The sequence below is a fragment of the Gallus gallus genome, chromosome 17, assembly GCF_016699485.2.
Source record: "Gallus gallus isolate bGalGal1 chromosome 17, bGalGal1.mat.broiler.GRCg7b, whole genome shotgun sequence".
NCBI lineage: Eukaryota > Metazoa > Chordata > Aves > Galliformes > Phasianidae > Gallus > Gallus gallus.
Genome location: NC_052548.1, coordinates 9,133,841 through 9,161,834, shown reverse-complemented (window position 1 = coordinate 9,161,834; position 27,994 = coordinate 9,133,841). Strand labels below are relative to the sequence as shown.

Sequence of the window (27,994 nt, the reverse complement as noted above, 5' to 3'; positions counted from 1 at the left end):
GTTTTAGTTCCACCTACGGCACAGCACTCCCTCCTCTCCCCAGCACCACATCACCACCACCAGCACAGGACAGAGGGACCGGGTCAGAGAAACACAGCATGGCTGGGGTCGGAAGAGCCCCGAAGGTCACCCTGCAACGTGGAGATGGGCAAAGCCAGGGCTTCCCAGCTCTGGTGTGGGAGCACTCGTACAGCAGAGACAAGAAAGGGAGGAAAACAAACAGTAAGCAACAAGCCTAAGAAGCATGCTGAGCCTGCAGCTAACAGCAACCCATAGCAGCTCACTCCACGGATCTACCAAGGTAACACCAAGAAAGCTGGCGGGTCTGACATGCTGAGGGGTGAGACATACAGAGCATATGGCAACGTCCCCTCCCCTGCACACCTCCCTGTCCCCACTCCCTTTGCCCACGTCCCCAGCTGCCAGCAGAACACGGCTCCAACATTGCAGCTCTGCTGCTCCCTCCTCTGTGGGGCTGCTGTAACATACAGCACTGATTGGCACCGGATCCATCTCCCACTCCATCTCCCACCCTGCAGTGTGTTTGTGTGCTGGACAGGAAGAGGCCTCAACAGGTGCCATGAGTCAGGAGGAAACAATAGCCCGGCCTCGCAGGGATGAATAAAATGACTGCAAAAACAATAACCCCACAGAGCCGCCCCTCCAACACAAAGAGCAGCTCCGGGTAGGAGCACTGGGACAATTGTGAGCACCAGCTGTTGGGAATGGGAGGGCAGCAGAATTCAGTCGAGTTTTTTCCTGTCTGCTGAAATTAGGAAACAATGAGCAAAGCCCCTCCTGGCAGGGCAGGAAGCGGCCAACGGGAGCACATGGGGTCAGCACCCACAGCCCTGCTGGGCAGGGAGCAGTGCCAGCCCCCCACCCCAGGACGATGCACGGTGCTGAGGGCTCCTCTTTGAAAAATGCTTCGAGGTCTCTTTACTGAACACCACTAACAGAGATGTCTGAATTATATCAAATGTTAAAAAGGGGTTTATGCTTCCACAGCACAATGCTCCCTCTACGTTGTATTTTAGAAGTCAGGCATAGGTGTTTTTGTATAGACAGACAGGGGGATACGATTTCATCCAGCAGGACGGGGGATGCTATGCAGAGCTCAGGGAAACGGGTGTCAGCTGACTTGACAATGCTATCAGCACAGGAGCCAACAGCCAATTTTAACTCATTTTGCTGTTGCACAGCTCCTTTAAAGGACTGCGAGCAGAGCTGGGCCATAATTTGTTGCTCTGTGTAAGCATGGCAATGGAGAAATAGAGCTGAAGGCAAAGATCTTCTGCTCGGCCCAAACTGGACAGCAGATCACTGTGACCCCAGAATTACTGGATAGGAAGCAACAGGCGAGCATGAGGCTGTGCTGTCACAGTCTGGTGACTGAATGCTGGAGCAACTTGAGCAGCAGAGAGCACCTTTTGGGCCAGCAGTGCCTCATGTTAGGTGAGCAGACAGCAGAGCACGCAGCAGCGCTGGCAGTCAAGGGGCTCTTTATCAGAGCTGTTTTCTAACTAACAACCTCACAGTGATGCCAAGAGAGAACCAGAAAGCTCCCAGTCAGCACTGCACTGCAATCAGTGATTAATTTGTTGCAAGACACTTTGCTTGCTGTACATGACAGAGCTCATAAATTCTCACTTGTATTGATGCTGTCCTGGCCGAGGGGGCACGCTGGAAGAGGCTGCTGAGCTGCAGGCGCCCTGCAGAGCTGCTGGGACTGCTGGCACAGCGCAGGCGGCCGCAGCCATCGGTGCCACCAGACTGGGATGGCCACGATTCACCACAGACATGGGCTCATCACACACTGCCTCCACGCTCACAGAGCCTTCCCAGAAGAAGCTCCATCAGGACATGAGCCTCAGAGCTCTGCGAGGCCTGTGGCCCTCAGTGTAAGGACACAAGGCCCCCTGCTAGCAGAGCTCTGCGCCCTGGCCGGGAGCATTCTGCTCCCACATGGCAGGCAATCTGGCACTGCCCTCTCTTGGTGGGTTCTGCAGAATTTGATGCCCTAGGCTCTACTCGTGCCCACCATCAGGAGCCACAGGGAGGACCAGGGGCTCACCAGCCCTGTCTACTGCCCTCACTATTTAGATGTGTTCTTTGCACCACTCCTCCAAATTGCAGCATCCTCACATCTAAAATTAGGACTGAACGAGGTGGTGGCTTTGTGTTTTGCTATCCCAGGTGATACAACGCTCCTCTGAACAGCTCTTCCCAACACAAATGACAATTGTGTCGTATATTGTTAAATCTGTCATCAAATTGCAAGTCTCAAATGGTGAAAGTCAAAGAGAAGCAAAGGAGGGGAGTGATTCTGTACAATGCCCAGGGGAGCTGAGGGGGCCTTTCAAATAAGAGAAGGTGTTTTTCCTGTCACTTTCAGCAGAAGGAAGCTCTCAAAATTACTGAGTGCTTTCTCATCCCACTCACTGTCTTCCCCATTTCCCAAATACGCACTGTAGGGCCACGGGAGCCTGGAAGCTTCTGTGATGACAGCCCAGGCATGCAGTGGCCATGGCTCAGACACACTGCAGCAGCACAGCCCCACGCAGGGGCTCACCAGGAGCAGCTGCATTCCCTGCTGCCCTCTGCCCACACCGCTCTGCTCTCATCTCCCTGCTCTAACCCTGCTGCTAATGAGGCCCAGCAGGTCCCGGAGCCTCCCAGGTGCAGGTGCTGTTCCCCTCTCACGGGCACTGCTTTCACACTCCAGGACAGCCTCTACTGACACCTTCAGCTGTTGTGGGGCTGGAGCCACAAAGAAGCAAGGAGAGTCGCATCAGTTTACCTCTGACCATTAACACGACCATTAATTACCGTTTGCTACATTGAGCTACAGCTTGTTGGGAACAAGTGCAGGTGCAGCCTTGCCCTTCCCCCCCCCCACGTCATATCACCTTCCTCACCCCCCGCAGCCCCCCGTCCTAGCAGACGAGGTCACAGCCTTGGCTCTGCCTACCTCCTCCCAGATGCACATATTCATACGCTGTGTTTTCCAGCTGTGATATTTATTTGCTCGATAGTGAACGGTCCAAAGGGCAAACGGGGTTCAGCTGCTGTTTAAGGTACGGCAAGCACTGCTTGTTGCTCTGCTGCTTCTGGGAAAAAAGAGCTGGGAGGGAGCAGCGTGCCTGCAGCCCGATGAGGACACAGATGCTTGCCAGACTTCAACCTGAAATACTTTCCTTCTTTCCTTTCCAACAAAACCCTTTTCCGCCCGGCGCAGGAGGAGCAGAGCGGACAATTGGAGGGGAAGTGGGGAGCGACCAACGATGGGGGAGGAGAGCGAGGGAGAGAAGCGCTGTTTGAGCCCCGTCAGCCCCAAACAGAACGCGAGAAACAAACTGCAGAAGGGATGAGCAACAAAGGCAGCTTTCAAAGCCGTGTCAGGGCTGTGCCTTTCAGGTTCACAGCGCGGACGTCGGGAAAGGACATCCAGTTTCACAGATTACATAAGTTTTAGTACATCTCCCTTTAAAGTCTGCTGCGCTGCACTCTCACCACGTACACAGCCGCCCACACGCACCCGGGCTGCTCGCGAACACGCCCTGCCCCAATCCTTTCTTACAACAGCGGTTCCTTTTTTACAACCGCACAGAATTTCCACGTTCTCCCCAAGCACTGTGAGCAGTCCATCTGCACCCCGCGACCGACCCCTTCCATAAGAGCAGGCGCTATCCGAGCAAACCCCTCTGCTGTTGGATCCTCACACCTTTCTTCCCTCCCCACCACCACCTGCACGGCCGCCCCTCAGCCCAGGAGAGCTGTGCTGACGGCTGAAGCCCGGCGCGGTGTGTGATGCTGCGGCCCCAGCGGTTCCCAGCGGCTGAAACAATGCACTGGAAAGTCAGGTTTGTCCATTTCCGCCCGCTGTCCCGTTTTAGAAAAGCAGCGTACGGACAGCAAGGATATGCAAAGGTCCGGCTTCTCAAATCTCGATCAGCCACGTCCCAAGGAAGGCCACCAAGGTGCCGGCAGTACTTCGTCGCTGCAGTGCCAATGTGACGCGGCAGTCCCACTGACTGCTGAAATGAAAGGTGAGCAGACGACTTACCTCAGCCTCCGCGGGGCAGAGCGGAGAGCTCCGGGCAGAGCCGCACACTGCGCTCCGCGGGCACTCAGCTCCGCCGCCGGCAGCACACGGCCATTCCCGGCGGTGCCCCCTGCAGGACTCGGCGGCTGCGGGGCGGCTCGCGGAGCTCCGGGCTGCCCGCCTTCCGCTGCAGCGATAGCGGGATTATTAAAGTAAACCGACTATTGCCCTCTGAGGAGGAGGGAGGGGGAGGGAAGCTCGGCCCCTTCCCTTCCTTTGTAATTCAAACCCTTCCTTAAGGCAGCTCTGGAGGAGGCATCTGCTCGGGCCCTTCCCGCTGCCCGCAGGTGCTGGCGGCCGTCCAGGCTGAGCGCACCGCACCGCTCTCGGGTTTACATGGCAAAGCAGCTCCTTCCTCATTAAACTTCATCTAGCATGCTCCTCTCTCATGTATAATTAGTGCAGTACAGCAAGCATACAGGTAAGAAGGGAGCCCCAGCACGCACAAGCTCCCATCTCCTTCCCTCAGCAGCAGCTCCCAGGCGCTTCCAAGGTTCTCCCCGTGCAGCAGTCCCCTGGGAGGACCTGGCCCGGCACTGTGGGCACTGAGGACACCCATTCCCTGCTGTGCCTGGGATGTCAGCCCTGACCCCATTGCTGCCAGCCACGGCCACAGGAGCTCAGTGGGGCCGGGCAGCACCACGCTTACTGCTTCCCAAAGGCCGGTTATCTTAAAGGCTGAAAGTACAAATGCCGTTGGCTCAGCCTGCAGCCACCTTCCATTGGTACTCACAGTTCACACTTTAAATTATAAAAAAGTCCAGGCATGCAGGAGTACATCCACAAAGCAGGCATACAGGAATTAAAGGACATCTCCCTCCAATCCTCTTGAAATCTACACTGCCATCATTAGCCACAGCCCATGTGATAATGAACTGGAGTCCCTGACAGCAACGAACGTATCCCATCTCCCCACGTCCGGTCCCACAGTGCTGCGCAGTGCCCTGGCAGGCAGCCCCACTCCAACAGGTTTTCCTTCACTGTCAATTAGAAATTTCTGGTAAATTTCAGAAATAAAAGGAAAAACCACGAATTTTTTGGGTGAGTTCCCACAGCTCCCCGTGCCTCTCCCCGGCCTCACACACAAGCTGCTCACAGCAGTGCTTTTCACGCCCTTCTGATGGCAAATGTTGCGATCTGCTGCTCCGGCGCTGAGCACATGCAGTGGGAATGCCCGGGTTCTGCTTCACTGCATGTGCTGCTCCCGGAGCTCAGGGGAAGGGGCACTGTGTGGGGATGTGCTCTTCTGCCGGGCACGTTCCTTCCAACAGAACATGGAAGGGCAGAATTGTTCTCTATTACATCCCTACTCCATGTCCGGACCTTCTGCTGGCAGCCTGGCTGTGACCTGTGCATGACCACAGCAGGCATTTCACTGACACTCCAATGCAAATAGCATCTTCCTAATCTACCAAGTGCAATTTGCACAGCTGGCATTTAGGACACAGAGCATCAGCTGCTCTCAGTCTGTTCTTGCACCAGAAATCACGATGCATCCAAAACTCAGAGACAGGAAACAAAACCCTTTTGCAATCCCCACGATGAATCCTGTGTTTGCTGTCTGCAGGCCAAATCCTGCTTCCCCTGAAGGCCAGCAGTTATATTCCCACTGACTTGGCAGGAGCTTTGGCTGTGCAGCACCCATTGTGTGCTAACTGCAAGCCACCCGTTTCCCATTTTCCTGCTCACACCAACTCCAGGTTGGACACTATCAGACACCCACAGCCTTACGGGAAATATTAAATGAAATGATGAAAACATGGACAGACGAAGTTGAGACTGGTCAAAAAGAGCAGCAGGACAAACAGAACCCAAACATCATGACATGGGGAGCTTGTTTTTCTTCTGTGTTACACTGGTGTAAATTCAAACTAGTTCTGCTCATTTATTCTCTATATACATGTAGCATAATAAAACAAGAACTGACCTAGCACCAAATTTTCCCTGTCCTGGGAACGGTTCCCATCTGCTAGCACCACAGAAGGTCCAGCAGAGCCTGGGAGAATGAATCCATGTGCACGCTTATCTCTTCATTTCAGACCATTCATCACTCTTTGCCCGGAAGCAACAGTTAATTTACAATAACTCAATGTCAAGATGGCAGTTTAAAATCCTCCTGAGCATTGCCCTAGGAGATTTTGTCCTGGCTCTCTGCAGCCGCCGTGGATTCAGCTGAGCTTCAAATCTTTAAGTCACTTAGTTTTAGAGCACGACAGAAACAAAGGAGGAGAGAAGACCTGCCAGGCTGCAGTGAGTGCGTGCCCAAAGCCATGGAGGGATCGTCTCTCCAGCACATTCCTTTGGGACTTCAGCAGTCACAGAAATTAGAGGTGGAAATGAAGAACACAGCCAATCAAAAACCCTGCGTGCAATGGAGATCATTCCCTATGGTTTGTTGTTTTCTCCAGACTACATTTAGATAACACGTGAATCTTGCTCAGAGGAGGAAATGCTTGCAGCCTGGAGCAGAGGAGAGGGACGTGCCCTGGGCTAACATCACAGAGTGCAGCTTTCTGAAGGGACCACGACCTGTGCCTTGCATCCTGCACACAGAGGTCTGGGTCTGACCCCAGGCCCTGAGCAGCACTCCCTGCACACAGTGTCTCACATCCCTCACTCTGCTCTCTCCCTCACCTTAGTTTGGATGTGGGTTCATCTTTTCGCTTTAAGGACTTTGCTCATGATGTTTTGCTAGCACCGATGGCCCTTGCCATTGATTGTCCTTTTATCAAGGACAATCTGCATCCAATGTTTTGAAAGCAGTCATTCTAAAACCTTCAGGTAGTGCCGCAGACAACGGCTGACACGCCATCTATGTAAATCAGAAGGTGTCTAAAGAGGGTGTTTACAAGCAGAATGCTGCTAAGAGTCTGCCTTGGTTGCAGATAACAAGGCTGAGACAATGACAGATCTCCTTCCCCTCGCAGCCAAGAGCAGCTCCCTCTGATTGGCTTCGCTGTGTTTATCCGGGATGCTGGGAGAGAGCAGGCACCAAATACGCAATTAATTGGCAGTTTGCAGGAGCATATTGCCTAAAGATAAACAGAGTGGGTGATCGTGTCGTATGTAAAATGGCTGAGTGCTGCAGATGTAGTGTTGACCCAGTTCAAAAAAAAAAAAAGGATTTTCTTTTGTTCTCTTGAAAAATAATTGTATTCCAATGAGTACTTTGTTGCACAGTCCCTCTGGCCTTTGAGCATTTCGTGTGTGTAAGCCATTCCATGTTCCCCCTTAATCTGGAAGTACTTAGTAAATTAAGAATTTGCTGAAAACTTTTCCTGCTGACATCAGTAGAACACTCCACCAATTCAGGCTGCTGTGTGTGGCAGCAGATGAGCGCCTTGCAACGTGGCATTAATGGCCTTCACTCCTCACAGGGGGCGTTTTGCAAGCAGGAAAATGCAAGACGTTGTCGGGAAAAAAAGCACAAAGATGACACAAAGTCCAGAGTTGGGTAAGGAAAGAAAGAAAACAGGAAGAAGGCTGAATGGTATTTGGGGGCTCAAGATACACACTGGGGAAAATAGCTGAGGCTGGAAAGGGGAAGGAAGGCCGAGGTGATGCTGGGGAGCTTGAGAGCCTTAAGAAAGGGTACACGTGCCATGATCAGAGCAGCAGCACAAACTTCTGGATGGAATGCAAAGCACACGTACTGAACAGTGGGAGGACGCATTAAGAAATGTCCTAGATGATGACTTCCAGACTCCACGCCCTGTAAAGCAAAGTGGAGGCCCACGCAGCTACGCACACCAGCGTGGGCAATGGAAATCAATGCCCTCACAGGACAAGAGGACACTCATCTCTCTCCTTTTTATACTTAGTGTTCTAAAATTGAAGACTAAAGCATGAGACAAACCTCTCACTCCATTTTGGCACAATCACACTGACGTGAACAGCACAGTTTGGATGGAGCAAGACATCAAGTCATGACCTGGCAGCTGCATTGCTGAGGCCAACACACAGAGACTGCATCTGCCCTGGCTGACATGACGGCTTCAGAGATGCCTTCCCTGGAACTGCTGATCCCGGGGAGAGATCTGTGCAGCACACTGAGGCTCTCTGTGTGTCCTCAGACAGCTCCTGGCAGCTCCACACGCTCTGCCCACCGCTGTCCTTCCCTCTCCCCCACCGTGGGCTCTCCGATGCACTGCAGGCCCGGCCCCATTGCGGTGTTGGAGTGCCCTGCAGTTCAGTGTTCCAGAAGCGTGGCAAAAATTCTGCAGTTTTCTCTTAGATCAAAGTTTCTGTATTTGGGTACCTATAATTAGCGAGCAAAACAAGTGACATTTTGTTCGGAGATGCAGAACTTCCATTGATTTTAATGGATTCAGCATCCCAGAAAAGTAGGCCGCTTATTTATGTACCTCCATCAGCATTTGCTTATGCATTGACCTTATGTTTTGCAAATCATGAGACAACCGCACGCAGCACTCTGTTATTCCCTTCATTTTGGTCAGCAATCTCATCCGAGAGGTGCATTTCAGCTCTAAATGTGCCTTTTAAACTTCTCCTCTATTTAACACAACACTTGGGCACCAGTTTAACATCTTCTGGAGAGAAGCGCCTCACCGCATCGGCGCTGATAGGATTCTCCCATCCCTTTGGTTGAGATGGGGCACACATCTTTGTTTCCCCACTTTCTGCTCCTGCTGGGGGCAGTCTTTGGACACCGATCCGTGCCCCCACACAGCACCAGGCCCAGCAGTGCTGCACCGCCTGCAGGAAGAGAGCTGTGAAATGCAGCCCCGACTGTTTAACACACTTGGCAGGAAATAATAGATAAAAACGGACCGGACTTTCTGCCATTAACAATGCAGGCTAATGAAGTGAAATACTCTTCACAGAAATATTGTGACGGATATCCACGGTGTCGAAGGAAGTCCAAGAAGTGGCGGGGCAGACTGTTCTTGGGCCTGACTGCCAGGAAAAGTCCCCATGGCCCTCACAGCCCAACCCTGCACCAGGGCATGCAGCACTGCGCGGAGGTCTGTCAATGTGCACTGCTTTAAATGTGCCCAGAGAGGGCCCACAGAAGCCAATGAGCTGGCACTGTCAGTGACAGTGACACAGGAGCCCAGCACGCAGCCAGCAGCTCCATGGCAAATCCCTGCAGTCTGTGTGGGCTGCTAGCCCCATAGCCCTGTACCCATAGCCCTGTACCCATAGCCCCGTACCCATAGCCCTGTACCCCACAGCCCTGTAGCCCTGCAGCCCCAGGCCATGGTTTCCCCTCCCACACTCACAGTCCCGCGCTGGGAGCAGCTTCAGGAGCAGCTGTCCTTGCTCCTAGCAATGCCCTCCAGCATCAGGATACCACGTTCCTCAGCACTGTGAGCTAAAGCTGCTCAAGGAAACGTGATGCATGTCAGGCTCGGGATGTCTAATGGGAGCTGACACTGCCGACACTGGCACTCAGATGGGAGGAATTCTTCCAACAAGGAAACCAATTAAGAAACATAACTGATAGTGGTACATAGCTTAGAAGGTATAAAAATCAAAACCAAAAACTGTCCTCATCCCAAAAACAGACCACATAAAAAATATTTACTTCTGTGCAGCCTAAAAAGCTTTAAACACAAGGAAACATTCTAAAGGCCACCCGGATCTTTTGCATGTATCCATATACCTGAAAGGCAAGGCAATGGCTTCCAGTTCCATGTGAGATTTTAAAGTTTATGGATGTTTCTGACCTCATTAAACCAGAGCTTCATGGGAAAAGACAAACAGGGTGATGGGGTCAGGTGAAGGATGGTTTTGTACATGGGCACAGGCTCTGCATGGTGCCAGCAGCCCTGCACGCCCAGGGGAAGGCTGAGGCTGCCCAGCACTGAGCTGCAGGGCCGTTCCCCAGGGGCTGCTCACAAACCCCTTTCTGGTTGTGTGACTCCCAATTGAATCCCTGCCACTGCTTTGTTGTGTTGTTCTTGAGCTAATCCCTGCCACATCACTTTCTCAAAGTTCCTGGAGATATATCCCTGTAAGACAAGGAAGACTGCAGCTACACTGACTTAACCCCAGAGTGTCTCTAACAAATGTATCAGCTGCCAGCAGCTCCATGTAAGTGCAGAGTTTTACTGCAGTCATCGTAACAGGATCTGTCACTACGGTGTCCTCTGGATGTCATTAATAAATAAAATATGAAACCACTCAGGAAGAGGGAGAAAAAATATTTCTCATGTTTTCTGGAGCACACTGAGAGGTCAATGGCAGTGATGGTGAAAGGAGAAGGTGAAGGGGACGGGCTCAGGAATGGCAGCTTTGCAGTGTCCCAGAGGTGGGCAGGTGGAGCAGAGCATCCCAGGTGACCCCATCGTGTCTTAAAGAGTACATAAATGAGTGGTATTTAACCTCTCCTCTTTCTCAGCTGCTTTAAGGTCCCCCTTACTCACAATACAAGGGAAGAAGGAAACTAAGCTGGCAGAGGAATGTCCTTTTCCAAAAAAAAAACGAGCAGTGAGCTATCCTCAAAACAGCCATTGACAATTAGCTGGGAGAGAAAAAAACTCCCAACCCGAAGTACAGACAAAATAAACACACCCTGTCCATTGGACAGAAATGGCCTCATCATCATTTACCAAGCTAAAGTTTTTCCCTTGTCTGCCAAGCCAGCGCAACAAGGGCAAGTGAGTCAGTTTTCATTGCCTGTGCACTTCTCAGACTATGGGAGACTCAGACCCATCACCCAGCACTGCTGCTCAGCCCCGGCTGCCCACCTCCATCCCAGTCCTCAGCCTCAGCCCCCGGAGTTTTGCTGCAGCCACTTTTCTGGTTTAAAAAGTACTTATCCTGAGAAATGTGCAGCCCACATACAGCCATGTTCTCACCCCTCATCCGCAAAGCTCAACGACTTGCTTTAGTTTGCTGCAGCCTACGATGGGATTTCAAAACGTGTCACACCTTCCCAAGATCCCATTCCCGTTCCCCACCCTCTGCTCTCCAGACTGATCCCCAGGGAAGGCTGAAATCCAAATCTATCTCCTGGCCAATGACTTTCCATCCCTGACAGCTCTGTGGGTGCTCAGGAGCTCACAGCGCTCAGCGGACGTCCTGCGCTCAGTTGGGACAAAGAGTGGAGCAGATCCGTTTTGCATGAGCTCTTCTTCGTTTGGTTTGCAGGAAGGATATTATTTCCTAAAGGATGAATCTGTTTATTGGCTGGGGATCTCTCTAGTGCATTTGTTTTTTGTTGTGAATTTGGATTAGAAGCCTCTCCTTGTTCCTGACAGTTGCTGGCAGCATGCTGTAAAAATATGATTAATTAAAGTGTGACTCTGAATCCACTCAGACGCTTACATTTTTCCTCCTCTAACATTAAATAGAGAAAGAGCCATTTAACAAAGTTGAGATCCTGGTGCAGATTTCAAAGCACACTGCAGTTTAGCTCAGCAAGGTTGGGAAGTTCAACCTTCAACATTTAAAAGCTCAAAGCCCTTGCAGAGCACAGGCTTCAGCTTCCGACCAATCCCAAACACAGAAATAAACAAGTAGGAGACAAACAGCCAAGCAGTGCTCAAAAAGGGCATCAGCAGCAGAGCAGAAGCAGTGCTGATCACCAGAGGGGTTCCTTCTGAGCCTGTGTGACATCTGTACCTCTGCACACAGTTCCGCCATAGAAGATGTGCAGTCCTGTGGCACTGAGCTTTTAAACTCCAACAACGTATTCTGGCTTTTGCTCTCTTCCAGTAAGGAGCCACTGGAAATCCTGGAAGACCTTCAAAAATGAGCAGTACAGTACTTGAAAAAGAGACACAACTTCACTAAATTGAAAAATTTGAATTTCCTAACTTGGACTTAAAAGGTACTGCTGAATCTTTAATGACTGCGTTATAGAGATGGTGCAGTCTGAGAAGGGCTGAAGGTCTTCCTTTGAAGAAGCCAAACTTAAGGAAAAAAAAAGAAAAAGAAAAATGTCTGCTACATTCCAAGGTCAGAAAAGGGTTTCATGCAACTCTGTTCCTCCCGACTCTGACTTGCTAAGCGACAGTCACTTGCTAATCCGGAGCACCTACATGAAACCGCAGATAATTGGCTGGGGATGGGAAACGTACGTGAGACTAAGAGCATATTTCTGTAACACAGAGTTGCAAGCAGCAGTGTGTTGCAGATGCAGATAGAAAACGGACCATTCATTTATTTTGTAAGCACAGCATTCTGATTCAATAAATACTACCTCTGAGCTTGATTGGTTCTAAGCGGTTAAGTATTGTTCAGCCTTCAGACTGCTAACTTGGAGAAAAGGATGAGGAATGGGAAGCACGGGGTTTGTGGCAGTTGTTAGGCCACTTTTCCAAGGCAGCTCTCATCCCACTTGTTCCCCATCTTTAATCCCCACGGTCATTTCCTCTGTCTGCAGCACAGCTCGGATCACTGCACGGGCCTCACCCAGACACTCCCCTCGCCAGCAATGCTCTCCCGAGAGCTGTAATGAACAGGGCTATGTCTGGTTTGAATGCTGAATATTGCAGGAGGCAACCTGCTGGACAACATGTCCCATTTTAATACATCCAAGCCATCCAAGTCTTCAGCACACACAAGGCTCGGAGGCTTTAAAAATAGCAGCTGGGCTGTATGGCTGTGCGTGGTGCTGTGCAGCCGGTGCAGAGCTGCTGCCCAGGCCCCAGCCCTGTGCTCCTGCCAAGCCTGCAAGCCAACGTAACACAAAGCAGCTATTTGCTCCTTAAGAAAATAAGAAGATCAACAATTCCCCATTGTTAGATGGGGATGCAAGCCATCAATGGAGACAGTGCAAGACCAGGAACGTAAATGTAAAATGAAATACACAAAGTTTGAGTGACAAGATGGTACTTATTAACGATTATAAATTTGTGTGTGCTAACTTATGTGATTTCTATTGATGCTTTCTACTTAATTCAGTTTTTATTCCTTTTTTTTTTTTTCATGCAGATAAAAACTAGATAAGAGCATTGTGATGAGCAGAAGGCTTAACCCAACAGAACCCCCATAACATGCCATGTAAGGACCTCGGGTTCATTACTAATCCCAGGAGCACCATGCTGACTCTGGTTTATTTGCAAGCCCTGAGCACACCTGAGCACACCAGGACTCAGCAGACACTGCCCATGCTGGGCATCCTCCAGAAACCCCAGGACCTCCAACCTCCTCTGTCCTCTCTGTGGGCATTTTGATAACAGAACAAAATTAATCTCCTGACACTGCTCACTGCTCTTCTCATCCACCCACCCATCCATCCATCCATCCATCCATCCATCCATCCATCCATCCATCCATCCACTGGCAGTTTCAATAAAAAATTAAATTAAATCAACATGAAGTATCGTGTGTGCAAACAGATGTCACACCACAATATGCTATGATCAGATCAGATGGGTATCTCCTAGAAAAACAATATTTATCCGTATTTTGTAAAGAAAGTGCATCTGCTCATCCACAACCCAAGAATTAAGTCTCCCAATGAGGCTTGGACACTGCAACCATTTCATGGACTAAACCCTGAAAAGAACTGGTTTTACTCTGGGAAACAAATACTATTTCTTCCTCTCAAGTTCTATGCTCTACCCAAATGCCTCCTCTTCAACGGGTCAAACTGTAGGAAAGCCAAAGCTCCTCAAACTCTGCAGCTTCCAACGTACTGGCATGAATCATATTTTGAGGTTAAGATCCCTCTCTAGTTTTGTCCATGGAAGACAACATCTGAGACTCAGATGAGAGAACCCAAAGGAAAAAGCAAAGCACAACGCACCTCTCTAACGTAACCTCCAGAACAAATCACAGCACCCAGGTGAGGATGTTAAAAAACAGGCACCAATACATTCCTCCCTCTTCCCCCTAGATCTCTCCTTCCCCCATAGATCTCCACGCTCTCGGACCCTGGCTGGGATCCTCAGATGCTAACACAAAGCACAAGAGACCTGTTGGGTGCTTGACTCCTCCAGCACATCCTCAAGCACTGTCAGTAACGGAGCGCTTTCACTGCTCCCGGGGCCGCTGCTCCCGGCGGATATATGGCGCTACCCAGATCATTTCCTGACGCGTGGATGCCATCATCCTCCCACCTTGTGCCATGTTTATCTGTCAATTACCCACCCTAAATTCTTTCACCTCCCCTCTGTTGACACTCTTTAAACACACAGTTATGAAATTCGCCCTCTGTTATCTTGTAGCTGACCTAGAAAACACAAGTGGTCGTGCCCTGTGCTCCGCTCACTGCTCAGTAACTTGCTCACATGGGGATGCTTCCCAAACACTGAATCTGGCGGTACGGAGCTCTGCATGGACCATTGGGACCCCATCAGACACCACCCCAAACTGAGCTGATCATTGCTTTAGTCTACTCCCTGCCTCCAATCTCGCTTGTGAGCCATTCCCAAAACTGAATATTTTTTTAATTACTGTTTTCTGAGAATTGGGATTATTTTCTCTCTAAATGTATTCATCTGATTATCTCCAGGATGAAATTCATTTGGTTAATTACCATCTTTTTAATTTGTTTAAGTCTATGTTTCTATTTCCTCTGCTGTAACACGTCCCTGCATAGCACTGCCTGCATTTATTCAGTATCTGACAGACTCCCATTTTGGGACACAAGCAGGAGATTTCCACAAAAACACACACCGAGACTTGTAGGCAGAGCCAGCAGCCTCACCAAGATCCAACATGAGGAGCAGCACCAGTCTGGTGCCCACACTGCTCTGAGCTGCTCCTGGAGCACCGTCCCAGCCCTGCTGCTGCTCCCGCTGTACCCCACGACTCCCAGGCTGTGGGGCAGCCCTGCACATTTGCAGTGACTCTGAGATTACAGTTTTCGTAGTGTGTGTAGAGTAGCACTAAAGATAAGTAGAGAAAGAATCGTATCCCATTTAGAGGATCATCCTACTTGGTGGCATCTTGGGTTTAGCTTCAGTTGTGATCCTTCCTCTTGTTTATGCACATGTATAGTAGAGCATCTCCCTGATTTCACAGCAATTAAGTGTCTGTGTTCCAAGGAAATACTGCCCAACAGTACACATCGTATCAGAACGAAGCAAGGGGAACTGCCTCTGGACTTACACTGCACTTCATCTCTCCCTCAAACAGGATAACAGTCCTGCTTCACTCCGTCACCGCTTCAAATCTGTTCACGTAGTCCAAGCTGTCCTCTGTTAGAAACAGTCTGTTACAACATCTCATTAATTTGCCAAAAAAACTAGCAGATTTTACCCAATGCCTAGCTTATTCTATCACCAGCTTATTGCAATCCTGAAAGAGCGGTAGGTGAGCTCCAATCTCATTATCAAGATCTGAATTCCAGCCAATGAAGCACCAACTGGAAGAAACCTACTGTCATTTAACTGGTTTTCTAAACTTTCCTGGTTGTAATAGAAGAGAACAATGAAGACATGAGGAGAAATTTCAAATATTTTGAAGCGGATGGAAAAGCCATCCCGGACCCTCTCCAACAGCTCCACATGCTCTGTGTGCTGGGGGGCCCCCAATAAGATCCAGGTCAGCGATTCCCCCGGCCTCAGCTGGCAGTCGGAGCCGGGCGCATCCCGCAGCTGCACCCCACGGAGGGGTTGAGGCCTCAGCTCCTGCCCACCCTCCCGCTCCGCGGCTGTCAGCTCAGCAGGGCTCGGCCATCTGGCTGCTCTCCCATGGCCCCAACCGCGCCATGGGAACACAAAGCCCTCACAGCTCCCGCGTCTGAAGGGCAGTTCTGGAGCACAGGGGCCGCATGCGGGGTGTGTGGGATGGGCCCCACCTCGGGGCCGTCTGTCATCCCCCAGCTGTGTGATGACGGCGTGAAACCGAGGGCTGGGAGGGCTCTGTGAGGGTCAGCCCGTCTGTGTCGTACAAACAGTTCCACCTTACTCCACTTGTTGAGTTTCACACATTAACACCCTGAGTGTGTTTAGCAGACAAGCCAAAGCTCGCTTGCTATGCACTTGAGTTTGCTTTCCCTCTGCTCTCCAGTAACGACTCATTTAACAGCAGCACAGCAATTAGAAAATCAATATTCCATTCAGACAGAAGTGTTTGTCTGGAGCATTACTTAAGGACCGTCTCCCGCAGCCCCACTCGGCCCTGCCCAAGGGGATGGAAGGAGGGATGCTGGTGTGAGGCGGGTGGATGGATCTGAATGCCCACCTGGCACTCACAAGGCGTTTCAAACTGGGTATAGCCTTGGTATGGCATTCCACTGATAAGTACCTCTGTGCCAGAGCACGCACATAAACACGGCGCAGGGAAGTGCAAGCTTGCTTTCTTGTTTAATATCATACCACCCACCTGAATAAAACAGAGCCTGACACGTGTCATAAGGAATTACTCCAAAAAGGCAAGGCCCTTAGGCGTTAAGGCCCCATTTGTACCGCAGTCATATTAACCGAAAATAAAATAAATAAGTTACAATCACATCTTGGCTATGAAAGGATCTTCCATTCAGGCGTCCCGGGAAGAGCCGGGGCAGCAGTGCAGGATGGGGATGCAGAGCAGCGCCAAGGCTGGGATCACAATGGGGGAATGGTGCTCTGCTGTGCTGGGGGTGCTGGAGCCTCACAGCACCGCCGGCCCGCGGCTCTGCTCTATATTTAGCAGCAGTGATTATTCAAGCAGGAGCAGAAGCGCTGCCCATCTGCAGACTCCGGAGTGGGAGCGCGTTTGGATGCAGTCCGCTTTATTTTCATGCTGTTTGAAATGAGAGCTGTGACTACCAATTGTTGTTGTGGAAAACCACTCCCCTGCATGCAGAGGTGCAGGGATGGTGAGAGACAGCGTGGGCTGGGGAAAGTCACCGCCTCCGCAGGCCTTGGGGGAGCGCAGTCACAGCAAAGAGCCCCTCGGTGCAGAGCAGAGCCAAACACGTCCCCTCCCACAGCCTCCAGAAAATGGAAAATCAGACATACATGTCACTAAATTAAGCAGCAAGAGTTCCTGTAGCAGGGAATACCAGCGACGAGAGATGCACAAAGCAGAGTTCCCCCATGCATCTTACATACAATTCCCTGGTTTGTTTGCATGTGTCACAATTTACCGTCCAGCGGATTCTCAGCTTGTTACAGCTCAGCAACAGACATAGGCTTATGACTGTAACAAAAAGGCTCATCTTCTTGGCAGACTCATTGACAAGGAGCTCCCTGACCCCAGACCAGCCGAGCTGGGCACCTGGCTGAGCGCAACGCTCTCCTCTGTGCTTTTGGATACAGATGGTGCACCAAAACCCCCGGACGGAACAGCCCGGCTTCATCTTCACAAATGTTTGGATTTCTAATTATTCATCTTTTCTCCAGCAATTGGTCACAGGAATAGCTGCAAAGCCATCTCACGATGTTTATTAGGGTGGTTACCGATCACTTCTTGAATCAGCAGGCCCACCTTGATCTCTATCATACAATAGGTTTTGATGATTTATTTGTATTTCATTCAATTATCAGGATGAACACGATTAGGAGGGCTCGATTTCTCCAATAAATATAACTGATATACTCAATATCAAGAGCACAACCCAAACTCAATCCTACCTTCTTTATGCACTGACATTTGTAGTAAGAAGATACAAGAGCAATAAGTGAGGCCAGGAAAACCACTCACAGAGCTGAGTGACACAATCCCAGCTTCTCGGTGACAAGGTCTGTGCTTCTATCACAGCATACCGGAGGAGACAGAACTGCCGGGCTGCAGGTGATACAGCACTCCTCTGCTCCTGACGATGTGGACGCGCTGCTCTCAGCCATGTGGAAGGGCAGGAGCCACGAGCAGAAGGGACGTGCTGGTTTGGAACGCAGCGGGGCGGTGGGCACGGGGGGGGGGCAGAGCAGCAGCCGATGTGCTGTGCGGGGGGGGCAGGCAGGGCTTTCCCCAGGCAGGCTGACAGCAGCGCCGCGTTGCTGCGGAGGGCTGCTTCGTTTCTGAAAGTTGTTATTGGAAAATGTCACTATTCATTGTCAAGAGTTCCCGTGATGCAGGAACTCTCATTACACCTAAGCCCTCTCAGCACAAAATAGCCGCACGCTGATAACCTGAGTGTATGCGCAGCAGCTGCCGCTCCGCAGACTGCACTTGGACAGTCATGTTATTCTACATCTTATTAGCCCCATTATTTCATAACTCAATCCTCCGTGTAATGCCGGCTCTCTATCACTCCATTTCAACACAAAGATACGTTCTGAGGCAGTGAGGGACAGGGACAGAAGGGAGGCTGGGCTGTGGGTGGGCGGCAGGGGGCCCTGGGCATGGGGTGGGAAGGGGGGTCCTCATGGGGCCCTGGAGCTGTTGGGCAGATGTCCTCTTTGCAAAGCAATGCACAGTGAAATGAGGAAGAAACTGCCTACTTACTGGCAAGGAACAGATAACAAAGATGAAAGACAACTAACAATAGATTTAAAAATATTACTGCTCTAAATCATGTATCGTATATCTGGCTGTATCTGCGGCACTCACTGATACGAAATGTAATTGAAAACAAAACCTTCCCAGGACTAAAGCTGGCTCTGTATCGTGCAGCAATGAGACTTGGAGTGTTCATGGGAGGGAACCACGCAGTGCAGCCGGGAAGCAGCAGCCAGCAGCCGGCAATGGGCAACCCGGGCGGTGCTCTGCTCAGTGCTGCTGTCAGTGCTTCCTCACTCCCTGCCACCACAGCATTGGCTGTCACTGAGGGATGTGCAGAGGCTCTGCCTCCCTGAGAGGGCTGGAACTGAAACTAATGAGGGGAGTGACAGCCTCGACATGAGTGGCTTTATCTGAGGAGGGCGAGACGCCCTGCCTTGCTGTGCACTAAGAGCTGTAGGTATGAAGGCATCCAGACAGGGAGTCCCAGGTGCACGTTGGAATGGGAACATGAAGGCCACAAGAACGAAACAAAGACAAATAATTCCTTGCCCTTTTCTTGCAGGTTTCACTCAAGGACTTAGAAGTGCTTTATGAATACAAATCAAGGAAGCTGCCAGCAGTCCTGAGAAGCAGCTACATTATACGAAGACCATAAGCTACGTTTAAGAGATGGGAGTTAAGAAAGAATTCATACACAGAAGTCAGCTGATGACTTCTCCTAAGTTACATGTTCTCCCAGAACATGTTAAAACCGAATCACAATTATGAGCCACTCTGCAGGGCTCAAATGCCTGTGTAAATGAAGCCAGAAGTACCTAGTTAAAGGAAGAAGGATTGAGGAGATTAATGGTAGCTAGACTTTCTTCCCTAGACAGCTCATAGAGCTTAGAATAGAACAGGGATGCAAGAAAGCAATTAAAAGAGCTAACTTAAATAAATCTCTAAGTGCTGAAAGTTTGCCAGCATAGACCTCTAAATTCTTCTGCAATGCATCTGGGCCCCTTCCTCTGGGGACTTCCTAACAACCTCTCAGACATCGAGATAATTATTGCAAAGTGTGACCCAGACTGTGGTTACTGGTGTAATCAGAAAACCCCCTTGAGGTTTCGCATTAGACACAATCTCACCAGTAAAGCAGACTTTCAACTCTTGGCTAACGTTTCTGTAATGACTAAACTTGAAATTGCATTCTCCACGACCCGGCAGCCCGGCGGGTTGGGGTTACACCAGCTGCTACAGGACTGCACAGCCGGGCTGCAGAACCCAGCGCACACCTGCTGCCGTGCGGCTCAGACTGGGGAGGAGTTGGGTGATGGATGCAGAGAGACAATATCTGAATGTTCTTATCCTAACAGCAGGATATCACCAGCAAAGTTCTACTGCCTTGGCAGACTGGGCACATCTGTTCCCTTCAAACATTACCTAAGCAAAACCGGCTCCTCTAACATTTCAGCTCCTCAAGCTGATGGGAGTGTTTTGTCTCTCTGGGAGGCTTACAGGCTGCAGTGGATTTGCTGCCTCCCGGTGCACAGGGAACTTTCACTGCTGGGATATCAATCCTCGCTTGGTTCTAACATGCAATCTCTAATTTAAGCAAACAGGGAATAAGGAAAGAAATGAAATACTAATTGCAATCCTGCTCCCTAATCCGTAAAGTCTGAGCGATGATCAGTGAATAATTAATTCTGGATGACTGTGAGGTTCCGTGCAGAGCTGCTGCAGTTGCTCAGCGCAGTGGGACGCCCCTGGGCAGCACTCAGTGGTGCCATTGGAGCCCCACGCCTGCAGCTGCATGGTGCTGCCCTCAGCAGTTTGATGGCCAAAGTCCCCACGCTCGCCCACCCTGAGCCACACAAATGCTTCCACGATGACTTGGAGTGTTAATGAAAGGTATGGTGGACACGCCAGGCTGTGGAGTCATCATGAGCAGCGCCCCGTCAGCAATTAGAACTGTTAAGGTATGGAATCAATGTAACTATTTCAGCACATGGCAGAAGAAATAAAACCTGCTGCAATGGGATTTTAAAAGCATGCAAAGCTCGCGTTCTGAAAAGGGAAAAGTTACAACAAAAGACAGCTCATGAGCAGCCACCTCAGCCTCCTCTATTGGTCCAGAACGTGCCTGCGTAGGAGAAGTGCTGTACTGCCCATGGCCCTGCCGCTGTGCAACAGGCCTGAGGCAAGCCCTGTGACCAAGCAGCACCAGGTTTGCTCAGGTGTGAGCACGGGGCCATGCCTGCCTTGCTGGGAGGAGGCTGCTCTGCTGCCCACAGCCCTCATTGCAGTGCTCAGAAGCGCTGCGGTCTTTTAAAATGTTGTTCTCACCTTGCCTGAAATACATATCAATCTTTCTGTTTTTATGTATATGTATGTGCCATTGAGAGCGGTACTATATAGCGACACATCCATAATGGAACAAAGCTCCCTGCACAGCAAGGACAGCAAAATATTAATTATTCAAGGTAAGAGTTATGTAAATCATTTGGTAACTACTGCAGGACTACTTTGCAGAGGGACTCCTATGGGGAAGAAGCACTGAACACTTCAAATAGGGGATGTGTGCAATCTCTCATGTACCAGCAGCAGAGCATGAGGGTTATTGTGCAGGGCCTGCATAATCCCAGAGACATTTGTAAATGTGAACAAAGGGGACAGGCTGATATAATACCTGTGGCTCTATACCTGCTAACACCTTGGCATCGTTTTGTGAACAAATGCCTCTCTCCTGCATGCCATCAATCACGTACAACGCATGGCACATCCCTATCTCACAGAACTGCTTATGTAACACGTGTGGATTAAAGCCAAATTCATATTTCTGGCTTTAATTCAAATCAGTTAAGTATTTTTTGAAACAAATTATACTTTAATTGTAGCTAAAATGCACTGCCTTAGTTCAATTAAAACAAATTCTTTCTTTTCATCACACCTGACCCAAATTTTGCTGCAGAGAGCATAAGTAACATAAGTGAGATGTTCTGCAATTGTACTGAAAATGCAGATTCTCAGCAGTGGCAGTGAGGCAAACAAGACCATACGATCAGCACCATAAGAAGACACCACGAGTGAACAACGCATTGAAATCCCCCTAATAATCATTGCAGAGGGCACTCCATGCTGTAAGGCGCTATCAAAGTGTGCGGGAGGAGGAAGGACAGAGGAACACATTTTTCTGTGCTGTTTTTTTCTCCCCGCGTGTTGATGGATGAACCTGACAGAGTTATTTCATATTCACAAGTCTCGAACATCATTACAGCCCATGCTCTGTACAACCGAGCGCCGGCAGCACACGGGCTGCCTCCAGCTACAATCAGCGCATTTCTGTGCACCACCACTGCAATATGAAATTGGATAACAAGATATTCATGTCAAACATCTGCGTCCTCCAGCACTCGGAACAAAGGCTTGAAAACCTTGCCCACCTCAGCTGCTGGATGCACTCTTACAGCGGTCTTTGCCCCTCACACGGACCTTCCAACCAAGGCCTTGCAGAGCTTCAATGAAGAACTGAGCCAAGCTTGTTTCTGAACATTTCCTCCTTCCAACAGACATCTAATACTGATTGCCAATAGAAAAAACAGTACAGGACAGAAAAATGTGGCGCATCCAGCAAGGTACCTTTCCTGAGATGGGAAATTCCATTGTGAAAGATGGAGACCTGAAGCAGAAGCCAGGTGGAAGCCCTCCCAGACTCCACGCAGCGCTGGGGGCATGGGCTGAAGCCCGGGTTGGTACCAGCACTAATTAATGCCACTGCACGCTGCCCCTGAGAGGGAAGGGCTTTTTCTGCCACCTTCCCATTACCCTGCAGTTCCCTGACTTGGTTCGGTGCTCTGATCAAACAGAAACCCACCCCCAAAGAATAATTTCCCATTAAATCAGCCTGCTGCCCCGCTCAGACTGCGACGATGGCTCTGTGTCTGTGAGTGCAGCCATGGACAGTGAGCCCAACCCTGCTGGTCTGCAAGGAGTGCTGTCATCACGGGCACTTTTCATTGTGTGCCAGAACGTTGAAGCCGGGGATAAAAGTACCTTCGTTTTACTGAAAACAGACAATGATGAAAAAAATACCAAGCAGAAGAGTCTAGAACCATCGCAAAGCTTTTTCTGGTATAAAAGCTGTACGGATGGCATTTTTTTTCCTTTCAGTTTATTGACATGAAGAGTAACACTAATGTAATTGCACGGAAATTCATGCAGACGAAAATCCCAACAGGGCAAAGTCAGAATAAACGCTCTGTGTGGAAACAAAATGTTACTGCAGTGCCGTGGCAGCCTCTGTCTTCCATCTGAAGCATATCGGAGCACCATCAGCACAGCGGCTCAGCTGCTCCCCGGCTCAGAGGCGGTGCCAAAGGACTCTGAGCAGAACTGCTGCCCTGGGGGACACCGCAGCCCCACACCAACACCTCCACCAGCAATGGCCAACAGCATCCCTGCAGGCTGCGGGATGGCGAAAGGAAAGAAAGCTTCCTCCTGTCCATTAACCAACCTGATCTCCACTGCAGAAACAATGCCTTCCCATTGTACGGGTTTGCCAAACATTCTTCAGATGCTAACCATCTGCAGCTGCAATACAATGCTTTGATTACAAACGTCAAAAAGATGGAGCATAAAATTAACTTCTCCTTATTTAGTAGGTTTAGAGAAATGCAGCTTCACGCTACACGAATTCGGTGCCCTCGGTATGAAAACTCCCCATTACGATGTCTCATCAAATTAGAGCCAACGATACAACGATGTCATCTGTGCCGCCTCACAACACTATATTTTGTAATTAAGCAGGACAGTGAAACAATGGCCTTGCTTATAGAGAAAAGGTCAGGAATGCAAAACATATTTTTGCAAGCTAATTGTAAGATGGATGAAGCCAATTATCCCAGTAGTGCCGCAGACGCCCAAGTAGGAAGGATTTGATAATTTTGCTACGTGACTCCAATCGAGGCAGAGCCTGAGCTGCACCCCGTGGGGCACCGTGTGGGGCTTCCAGCAGCTGGGAAGCCAAGAAGCAGAGAAGCACCAGGGCTCCACGGCCTGGACCTTATTCTTACAACGCTGAGCATTACCCTTTCTTCCATAAAAAGGTCTGTTTGTTTTTATGTGGATGCCAAAAGAAAACTCCAAAATCCGCTTTCCATTCAGAACACGATCCCTTTAAAATGATCTGAATGCCAGTCCCTAAACTTCCTGTAACCATGAAGAAGACAATGAGCGACGTAACACATTGTGTGAAGAAGGGATCATTTCCTCCCGTGTCTCTCCTTCACAGCAGTTCTGATTTCACTGTAGCTTCCGAACATAGCCATTAACTGGAGATCAGTAATTAACTCTCTGGTTCAAGAAATACTTTGCCAAAGAATCCCATTAAAAGGTTGATTTGCACATTCCCAGCCAAGGTTGCCTTGACATAAATGCAGCACTCTGTGTGGGCAGCACTCCTCAGCCCATTCCCCATTACCTGAGCTGCTCTTGTTTGCTGGCAGTGCGGTGGAGTGAGAACAGATGTTAGCTCTGCTCTGCAGCACAGATGCTGGTACCCACTGGGTGCTCCTGCTCCGCTTTGCAACACGTCACATTTTGCTTTCCAGGTATAGCTGATGGTGCAGAATGGCTTCCATGTACAAACTTGGTGGTGCTTCCTCAAAATATCTGCATTATCACAAAAAGCCTCCACCTTGCACCTGCTGTTCTAACTCTTCCTGCTTACAACACTTCACAGCCAAAGCCACTCAGCAAGGAGCCAGAAGCAGCCACAAGCTCCATGCATGGCTCTGCCCAGGGCCTGCTCTGTGTAGGGGTCATTCCTCTTCCCAGAGGAAACAAAGCCACTTCTGCATGCTCTGTAATGCAGCAGTCACCCTATTCTCGTCAACCAACTTCATCACGTCTAAAAATATTTGGCCTACCAGGTTTGTTGGGAATAGATAAACGATAATGAGACCTGACAAGAACCCACAGACTAACCTTACCGTGTGAGTACGGATATTCAGAAGTTCTTAATGCTCTCCTATTGCATCAAAATAAACTTTATGAATGTTTGGAACCCATAGAGCAGACTGCATTGGTGCTGCATCAGGAGTTAAATGTGCTGCAGTATGTGACTCGTATGCTTTGTGGTGGCATAAGAATTGAATGGTTGAAAGAGGGAGTAGAAGTCGTGCAGGCCCTGGTGTTACCAAAGCATGGCTGCAGCCCTTCCCAGGCTGAGGCTCATTTAACAATCTGCCATATGCTCAGATTTTTTATAGTGCCAGGAAAAAACCCATAAACGGAACGTTATCTTCTGGAATTATGCAAACAGCAACCAACACAAAAACTTGCAAAATAATCCCAAATGTTACTAATTGAGTGTCCCTTAGCTCTGAAGGAACACAGCACACTGAGAAAGGCGTCCTTAGGAGCCATCAGCGTCAGGACTACATCAGAATAACGAGTTACACGGAGTGCCCATCTTTCATCCCATACAGTGACTCTGTGTCCCTCTCCTCTCGGCACTGATCTAACAACCCAAATGCCCAAACAACACAATTAATAAGTGCAGCAGAATATTCCCTCAGTTCTCCAGGCCTGCTCAGTGTGCCCAGAGCCCAACCTAGGAACTGTCTCCAACCCCCATTCCGTGGCAGAAATGTGGGTCCAATTAAGGACAATCCATCTGCCAAATGTTTGACTTGTGGCTGATTCCAGAGAGGCCCCTACAAAGAAAACATTCAGCGCTCCATGATTAAAACTTCGTTAGCTGCTGTAATAAGTCAGGATGTGGGACACGTTGTTAGCAAGAAGCCTCTTTAGCAGAACCCTCTTCTAGCTCTAACCAGTGGCTGTGCAAACAAAACCTGAAAGGAGCGCCCATCCCGCAGTCCTCCTTGCAATCTCACACTTACACCAATGGGTTGTACCAGATGAACACAGCTCTCACACCACACCCTGGCTGTACTTGCTGCAATATTGTTTCTATTCACAATCAATATCTGTACCCCGTTGCTGTTACCAGGAAGAACATCAGCATGTGAAAGGATGGGGAGATGCGTGCAGCCGCACTGCATTGAGCCCCGCCATCACTTGAAGGCAGCACCAACCGCTTACTCCACCTTTTCCAAAGCAATCTCCTCTCAATCAGTGTGAAAATCAGATGCCATGAGATACAACCACGTCTGCCCTACAAACATAAGCTCTGCCTGACTGCAATCACTGTGTTCTTCTGTGGTGCTGCTCAGACAATTCCTCAGACGTTCTCTACAGACAAAAAGAAGTTGCCCAGGGGTCTCCTAAGGCGGCACCGTTGGGCTCCCCGGAGCTGCTCAGACCACGCGTGCACACAGCAGATCGCAGTGGGACCGCAGCACATAGCACAGCAGCTCTGCGGAGATGAACCCCACACATGGCAGAGCTGTCAGCTCCTCTCGGGGCTGCAGGATCTCGCTCTGTACGAGCAGCTCGGTGAGGTCCTTCCAGGTACCTGCCTGCTCCCTTTGTGCTGCTGTGAGGTTTGGAACGCAGCCTGACACAGAACCAGCAGGGCGATTTGGAAGGGCTGCCACGGAGACCTTCTGTGCCATTTCCAACATTTACAGATATTTCCTCGTTTTGCATGGCTATAAAACTCACACTGTACAAATTCCTCATTGTAATCACGTGCCATTTTGAAAATGACATAATGAATTTAAATGCATACATTTATCAAACTCAGACACGTTTCTATTCTCTACATACATGGCACATCACCTTGCTGGTTGTCTGTACACGTCTGTGCACACTTTGTGTATTTATACACACTTGCTATACACAGCAGGACAAACAGGACATGCAAGGAATGCAAAAATAAAGATAAGGAGGAGATATTACACAGCACCAATTCAGATATGCCAAACCCAGGTAACGATCATCTGTGATCTCCTACAACTACAGCTCAATACTTAACCTCGAGGGCTTTGTCTGCATTTATTGCACTGTTCATTTGTGCTACGGCATCACTGCAAAAATTCTGCCAAGCTCCAGAACAGAATGTTGTTCCAATGGTTACTTCCATGAGAAAGGCAGGAGTTTGCGGACAGTCAGCTTCAATACAAGATGGAGTCAGGAATCAAATATTTAGGCAGCAATGCTGATAGCAGATGCTTCTTTGAAGCATTTCTTCGATTTCAAGAGAGATAAGGAAGAAGAGCACAAACCGACTGAGAGTGATGTGAGGAGTCAAGCCCCTCCGTACACAGAGCTGCACGCATCATGCATTTTAATTGACATGGGAAGGTTCAGGAGGACAGAATTATCTCCATAACCAAGCCATAGGTGTGTCACTGAGAAGCCCAACTGCTGCTTTCTTTCACCTCTCCCAGAGCTGTACCTACGGCCAAGGACTTCTGCAGAGGGAAACCCGCTCACTGCCACTGACCTGACAGTGCTGGGAATGCTCAGTGCCAGAATCTGCCGAGGCAGACGGCTCCCTGCAGACGGCGGTGTGTCTGCGGATCACAGATGAAGCCGGAGTGATACCTGAAGCCCTTCGTCTTCAGTTTCTAAATACTCAGATAAGCAAATCCTTACCGTTTGTTCAAGGCTGACAAATGCTACCGCTCCTCTACTCCACATTTAATCACTATGCTGAAAATGCACTACAGCCACTCATCAAATTCCTTTAGAGAAAAGTTGTGGTGACTGCACTGTGTGAGGAAGGACACTGCCCAGCATGCGGCAGGGCTCCCGCTCGGGGAGAGCAGGGAAATCACAGACTTAATTTAGGAAAACGACTTTGGCTTCAGGGCTGCCCAAAGCTGTTCATTCCCACGTCCTACGCTGCCAGTTTGCAGAATGAAATAACTCATCTACAGAGAGAGAAAACACTGCCCTGTGTGCCCCCTCTGTGCCCATCTCGGGGCGCTCAGCAGCACTGGGCAGATCCCCGGCTGCCCTCACTCATCCTCCGTGTGGAACACAGAGCCCTGCTTGGACTCTGCCTCTGCAGTATTTCCCCGCACTGACCAGCACAATCCTTCCACTTGCTAAACCCAGAAGGAAACGAGCTTAGTTCATCTACAGAAAAACCCAGGTTTCAGAAACATTCAGCAGCTCCCCGCGCTCCGGTGGGTGAGGACAGCTAAAGGGAAGAAGTTGTTCTCGCTGTGTCTGAAAGTGAAACGTGTGCTCAGTGGGTCCTAAAGTGCTGTCTTGATATTTCATAATCCACTGCTACAAAACATTTATATTCATGTACTCCCAATTTGCCCGTATTTTTCAGACATAGCTTTTTTTGGCACTTCAATACCTGTGTGTCATGCTCTAAATACATTCATATAAGACCGCAGGACCTCCTTTCCTCCTGGAAGCAACACCTCTGTGTGCTGCTGGCAGCGGCACCCATCAGACCAGCCCTGCCCTCGCTCTGCGTGTGCATTCACACTTAAGTTTATCCAGATGTGTGGCCATCTCACACACACACCCACAGATATGTACCCACACAAATACACACAAACCCACTGCAGAGCTTCACCTTCTAACTGAGCTGGAAAATAACCACCAGGTCTCATTTCCCCTTAATTCTATATGCAGTTTGCTCCACTGCCGGACAACCCACACCACAGAGCTCCCTGCCATGGGCTGCCC

General features: G+C 49.8%; 1 protein-coding gene and 1 long non-coding RNA gene across 18 annotated transcripts in view; one reads left to right on the top strand and one right to left on the bottom strand.

Annotated features, from left to right (window-relative positions):
* Positions 1 to 27,994, bottom strand: part of DAB2IP (DAB2 interacting protein) — a 180,079-nt gene that overhangs the window by 60,495 nt on the left and 91,590 nt on the right. The window contains exon 1 of one of the 16 annotated variants that reach the window (XM_015279831.4): positions 4,067 to 4,242. The exons of 14 other annotated variants lie outside the window; for them this stretch is intronic. The gene's annotated coding sequence lies outside the window, so the exon portion shown is untranslated. Of the gene's footprint in view, positions 1 to 2,971; positions 4,243 to 27,994 lie in introns of those variants that run through there. One more of the 16 variants, XM_046901821.1, reaches the window with a different exon arrangement.
* LOC112529991 lies at positions 65 to 13,392 on the top strand. 2 transcript variants are annotated; one of them, XR_005840390.2, is made up of 3 exons: positions 65 to 301; positions 3,239 to 4,049; positions 13,010 to 13,392. It is a non-coding gene; the product is annotated as an uncharacterized LOC112529991 (long non-coding RNA). The 2 variants fall into 2 exon arrangements; XR_005840391.2 differs by lacking the exon at positions 13,010 to 13,392 and adding an exon at positions 6,145 to 11,381.